At 42.4% G+C, this 5501-nt stretch overlaps 1 pseudogene; it reads left to right on the top strand.

Annotated features, from left to right (window-relative positions):
- The first annotated feature begins 2912 nt into the window (after positions 1–2912).
- LOC104653506 lies at positions 2913–4574 on the top strand (annotated as a pseudogene).
- The last annotated feature ends 927 nt before the right edge of the window (positions 4575–5501 follow it).

Here is a 5501-nt window from a genome sequence, read left to right as displayed (position 1 = left end):
AAACAAGGTACAGACTTTGTACAAAAATATTTTATTGCTAAAAATGCTAATAATAATCTCGACTTTAGCAAGTTATAATCTTTTTCATGGTAGGTCTTGCCTCGATGTTGATGGCTACAGACCGTTCAGGGTGGTAACCGCAGAATTGTAGGGTGGCTGCAGTCATTCCTTAAAATAAGACAACAATGAAGTTTGCTGCATGGATTGACTCTCAATTTCCTGAATGATTTCTCTGTAACATGAAATACTGTTTATTAGCATTTTACCTACAATACTTTTAAAATTGAAGTCAGTCTTCTCATATCTTGTTACTGCTTTATGAACTAAGTTTATGAGATATTCTAGATCCTTTGTTGTCATTTCAACAATGTTCACAGCATCTTAATCAGGAATAGATTCCACCTCAAGAAACTACTCTTTGTTCATTAAAGTTTTATCATGAGATTGTAGTAATTCAGTTACATTTTCCAGTTCCACTTCTTCTTCTTCTTTTTTTTTTTTTTTTGAGATGAAGCTTCACTCTTGTTGCCCAAGCTGGAGTGCAATGGTGTGATCTCAGCTCACTGCAAACTCTGCCTCCCAGGTTCGAGTGATTCTCCTGCCTCAGCCTCCTGGGTAGCTGAGATTACAGGTGCCCGCCATCACACCCAGCTAATTTTTGCATTTTTAGTAGAGATGGGGTTTCACTATGTTGGTCAGGTTGGTCTCAAACTCCTGATCTCAGGTGATCCATCTGCCTCGGCCTCCCAAAGTCCTGGGATTACAGGAGTGAGCCACCGTGCCTGACCTCCACTTCTAATTTGAGCTCTCTTGCTGTTTCCATATTTGCAGTTACTTCCTCCACTGACATCTTGAATTCCTCAAAGTTATCCATGAGGGTTGGAATCAACTTCTTCCAAATTCTTGTTAATGTTGATATTTTGACTTTCTCATGAATCATGAATGTTCTCAATAACATCTAGAATGGTGAATTCCTTCCAGAATGGTTTCAATTTACTTTTCCCAGATGCAGCAGATGAATCACTATCTATGGCAGCTATAGCTTTAGGAAATGTATTCCTTAAAGAATAAGACTTGGAAGTTGAAATTACTCCTGGATGCATGGGCTGGAGAATGAATGCTGTGATGAAAAAAACATTAATCTCCTTGTACATCTCCATCAGAGCTCTCAGACGACCAGGTACACTGTCAATGAGTAGTAATCTATGGAAAGTAATATTTTTTTCTGAAGAGTAGGTCTCAACAGTGGGCTTAAAATATTCAGTAAACCATAGTGCTAACAGATGTGCTGTCAGCCAGGCTTTGTTCTTCCATTTGTGGAACAGAAGCAGAGTAGATTTAGCATAATGCTTAAGAGTCCTAGGAGCTTTTGAATGGTATATGGGCATTGGGTTCAACTTAAAGTCACTAGCTTCATTTGCCCCTAAAAAGTGAGTCAGCCTGTTGTTTGAATCTTTGAAGACAGACATTTAACTTCTCCACTCTAGGGGAGTGGTGGCTGGTTTGATTTTCTATGCAGACCACTCAAACTTTCTCCATATCAGCAATAAAACTGTTGCTCTTTCTTATTCTTCATGTGTTCACTGAAGTAGCACTTTTCATTTCCTTGAAGAATTTTTTCCTTTGAATTCACAACTAACTGTTTGGCTAACTGCTGAACTATCTGTTTGGTGCAAGAGGCCTAGTTTTGGCTTATTTCAGCTTTCAACATACCTTCCTCATTAAGCTTATTCATTTCTAGCTTTTGATTTAAAGTGAGAGGTGTGTAACTCTTCCTTTCACTTGAAGAGTGAGATACCATTGTAGGGTTATAAACTGACTTAATTTCAATATTATTGTGTCTCAGGTAATAGGGAGGCCTGAGGGGAGCCGTGAGAGTTGAGGGGACATCCAGTTGGTGAAGTAAGCGTATTTATAGATTAAGTTTGCTGCCTTCTATGGGCACAGTTCATGGCACCAAAACAATTACAATGGCAACATCAAAGATTACTGATCACAGATCACTACAACAGGTATAATAATAATGAAAACATCTAATATATTGCAAGAATTATGAAACTGTGACACAGAGATGCAAAGTGAGTACATGCTGCTGAAAAAATGGCACTGATAGACTTACTTGACACGGGGTCGCCACAATATTGTGTTGAGAAAAACACAATATCTGTAAAGTACAATAAAGTGACATTCAATAAAATGAGACATACCCATATGCTGTAAAGAGATATATATGAGAATATGTCACTGTAGCAAGAGTTGGAGGCAACCTAAGTGCTCACTACTAAAGGAATAGAGAAATCAAATATGATGGCTACACATTGTGGAGTACCATGAAGCAGTTAGAAGCAATGACTTACTGGATGAACATGCATATCAGGGAAGATCTTAAAAATGGAATGATGATTTTTAAAAATAAAGTTACAGAATGAAATTGATAGCACCCCATTTATTGCCTATTTAAAACACATACATGGCTGGGTGCAATAGCTCACACCTGTAATCCCAGCACTTTGGGAGACTGAGGTTGGAGGATTGCTTGAGTCCAGGAGTTCGAGAACCGCCTGGGCAACATAGCAAGGCCCTGCCTCTACAAAAATTAGCTGGGCATTGTGGTACCTGTCTGTAGTTCCAGGTGCTTTGGAGGCTGTGGTGGGAGAATTGCTTGAGCTCAGTAGCTCGAGGTTGCAGTGAGCTGAGATTGTGCCACTGCACTCCAACCTGGGGGACAGAACACTCTGTCTCAAAAAACAGAAATAAAAATAAAAACATAGGTCCCGTCCATGTGGGGTCAGGGCCTGCGGCACGCACAGGAAGCAGCACAGCCCTGCACAGGAGGTGACGGCACCACTGACTGTCCAGGTCCCTGCAGAATGGTGTCAGAAAAACGTTTTGCCCCTTCAAGACTCAGGAGGATGAAAGCAATCACTTGTGAAATAGCCTGGCATGACAAAGAGCCTGTGTACAACCTCGACTTCCAGCATGGGACTGCTGGGAGGACGCACAGACTGGTGTCTGCAGGCGTGTACTCTGCTGTCAGGATCTGGAAGGTAGAAAAGGGACCAGATGGAAATGCCATCGTGGAATTTTTGTCCAATCTTGCTCATCATACCAAAGCCATCAATGTCCTGCACTTTTCTCCAACTAGGGAAATTTTAGCATCGGGAGGAGATGATGCTGTCATCCAGTTGTAGAAGGTGAATGATAACAAGGAGCTGGAGCAGATCGCTTTTCAGGATGAGGACCAGGCCAGCTGAACAAGAAGAACTAGACGGTTGTGAAGACTCTGCCGGGCCACTTAGAAGATGTGTATGATATTTGCTGGGCAACTGATCGGAATTTAATGGCTTCTGCCTCTGTGGGTAACACAGCCATCATATGGGATGTCAATAAAGCACAAAAAATATCGATTAACATAACATAAAAGTTATGTCCAAAGAGTAAACTGGGACCGTTTAAGTCAATATGTTGCTACTCTGAGCTGTGACAGGGTGCTGCAGGTATACAGTATACAGAAGATGTGTGTGGCTTTTAATGTTTCGAAGATACTATCTGGAATAGGGTCTGAAGGAGAGGCAAGAAGCTACTGGACGTTTCACGATGATAGCATGAAGTTGTTCTTCCATAGACTGAGTTTCACTCCCGATGGGTCTTTGCTTCTCACACCAGTTGGATGTGTGGAATCTGGTGAAAATGTAATGAACACCACTTATGTTTTCTCTAGGAAGAATCTCAAAAGGCCCATCGCTCATCTTTTCTGGGTCCTGGAAAAGCTACTCGCTGTTGGCAGCTGTCTGGTCTACTTTGAACTGAGGCCGGTGGTGGAAACAGGTGTGGAGCTGATGAGTCTGCCCTACTGCCTGGTATTTGCTGTGGCTTAGGAGGACTCTGTGCTTCTGGACACCCAGGAGTCCTTCCCTTTTGGTTACGTGTCTAATATACATTACCACACCTCCAGTGACATTTCATGGTCTAGCGATGGTGCCTTCCTGGCCATTTCTTCCACAGACAGTTACTGCTCATTTGTAACATTTGAGAAAGGTGAACTTTGAATTCTTTTAAAAGAGAAGTCAGTTTTGAGCATGAGAACGCCTGACATGCAAAGAAAACCAAGAGTCTGACACACCGAGGGTCTTTGCCAGGATCCAGACCAGTAGAGGGAACAACTGCCAGCAGAACCCAAGACCCCAGCAACCCCTGCTCGACCCCACCTCAGGCCAGATAGGCCCCAGCCCCAACAGCCATCAGGGACCCTCTCTCTATCATTCTGCTGTCAAAAGCTCCTTGCTGAGGCCTTCAGAGGAGAAGATCCTGCCGCCCAGTAGTTAAAACACAAAAAGCCCACCCATCCCGGAGGGTCACGCTGAACACAATGCAAGCCTGGAGCAAGACAACACCCTGGAGAATAAACTTAATACCCTTAAAGACAGACACTCCACCAAAGTCTGTACCAATCAATGTAATTTCCACCCCTTCTGCAGAAGAATTTAGTAAGAGACGCTCAGGGCAGTCCCTCAGAGCTAAAGCAGCCCAGACGCAATGAAAACAAAGGGGGCACTGAAAGTCTGGACCCTTGATGGGACCTTGGCTTCTGCTTAAAGCCTTCTAAGCCTCTCATGCGTGCAATGAGGTAGTGAAGCTGGAGATGCCTGAGACCAGTCTCTTCCACAGAGTGGGACAGATGCTGTAAATGGATTTCTGTAACAGAAGTGATGTATACTGATTTTTCTCCAGAAATATGGATGCTGTCTTATTCAGTATCCATTTTTAACTTGGGGATGTGAATGTTTTCACATACTGAATCCTCTTTTTCATGAGTCTCTGAAACTGGAGCAGTTTAACATTATCCAGTGTGAAAATCAACACGTCCTCCCTGACATCCTTGTGAAAGTATAGACACTTCATGGAGGGACCCCTTTTAAAGTTAGAATTAGGAAGATGAGAAAGTAATTTGAGATTTTACTCTGTTGAATTTTAGAGTATTTGAAGTAATTGTTAGATTTTGTTTCTAAGGAGTTGATTGATTAAACTTTGGAAGGTTAAAAAATAAAATAAATACACATACATTGTAGGGTTCTCTAGAGGGACAGAACTAATAGGATAGACAGATATCAAAGGGAGTTTATTAAGTATTAACTCACATGATCAGAAGGTCTCACAATAGGCCATCTGCAAGCTGAGGAGCAAGGAAGACAGTCTGAGTCCCAAAACCGAACAACATGGAGTCTGATGTTCGAGAGCAGGAAGCATCCAGTACGGGAGAAAGGTGTAGACTGGGAGGCTAGGCCAGTCTAACCTTTTCACGTTTTTCTGTCTGCTTTATATTCTAGCCATGTTGGCAGCTGATTTGATGGTGTTCATCCAGATTAAGGGTGGGTCTGCCTTTCCCAGCCCACTGACTCAAATGTTAATCTCCTTTGGCAACACCCTCGCAGACACACCCAGGATCAATACTTTGGATCCTTGAATCCAATCAGGTTGATACTCAGTATTAACATATACGT

Source organism: Rhinopithecus roxellana, chromosome 4, assembly GCF_007565055.1.
Source record: "Rhinopithecus roxellana isolate Shanxi Qingling chromosome 4, ASM756505v1, whole genome shotgun sequence".
Lineage (NCBI taxonomy): Eukaryota > Metazoa > Chordata > Mammalia > Primates > Cercopithecidae > Rhinopithecus > Rhinopithecus roxellana.
This window is presented reverse-complemented; position numbering and strand designations above follow the sequence as displayed.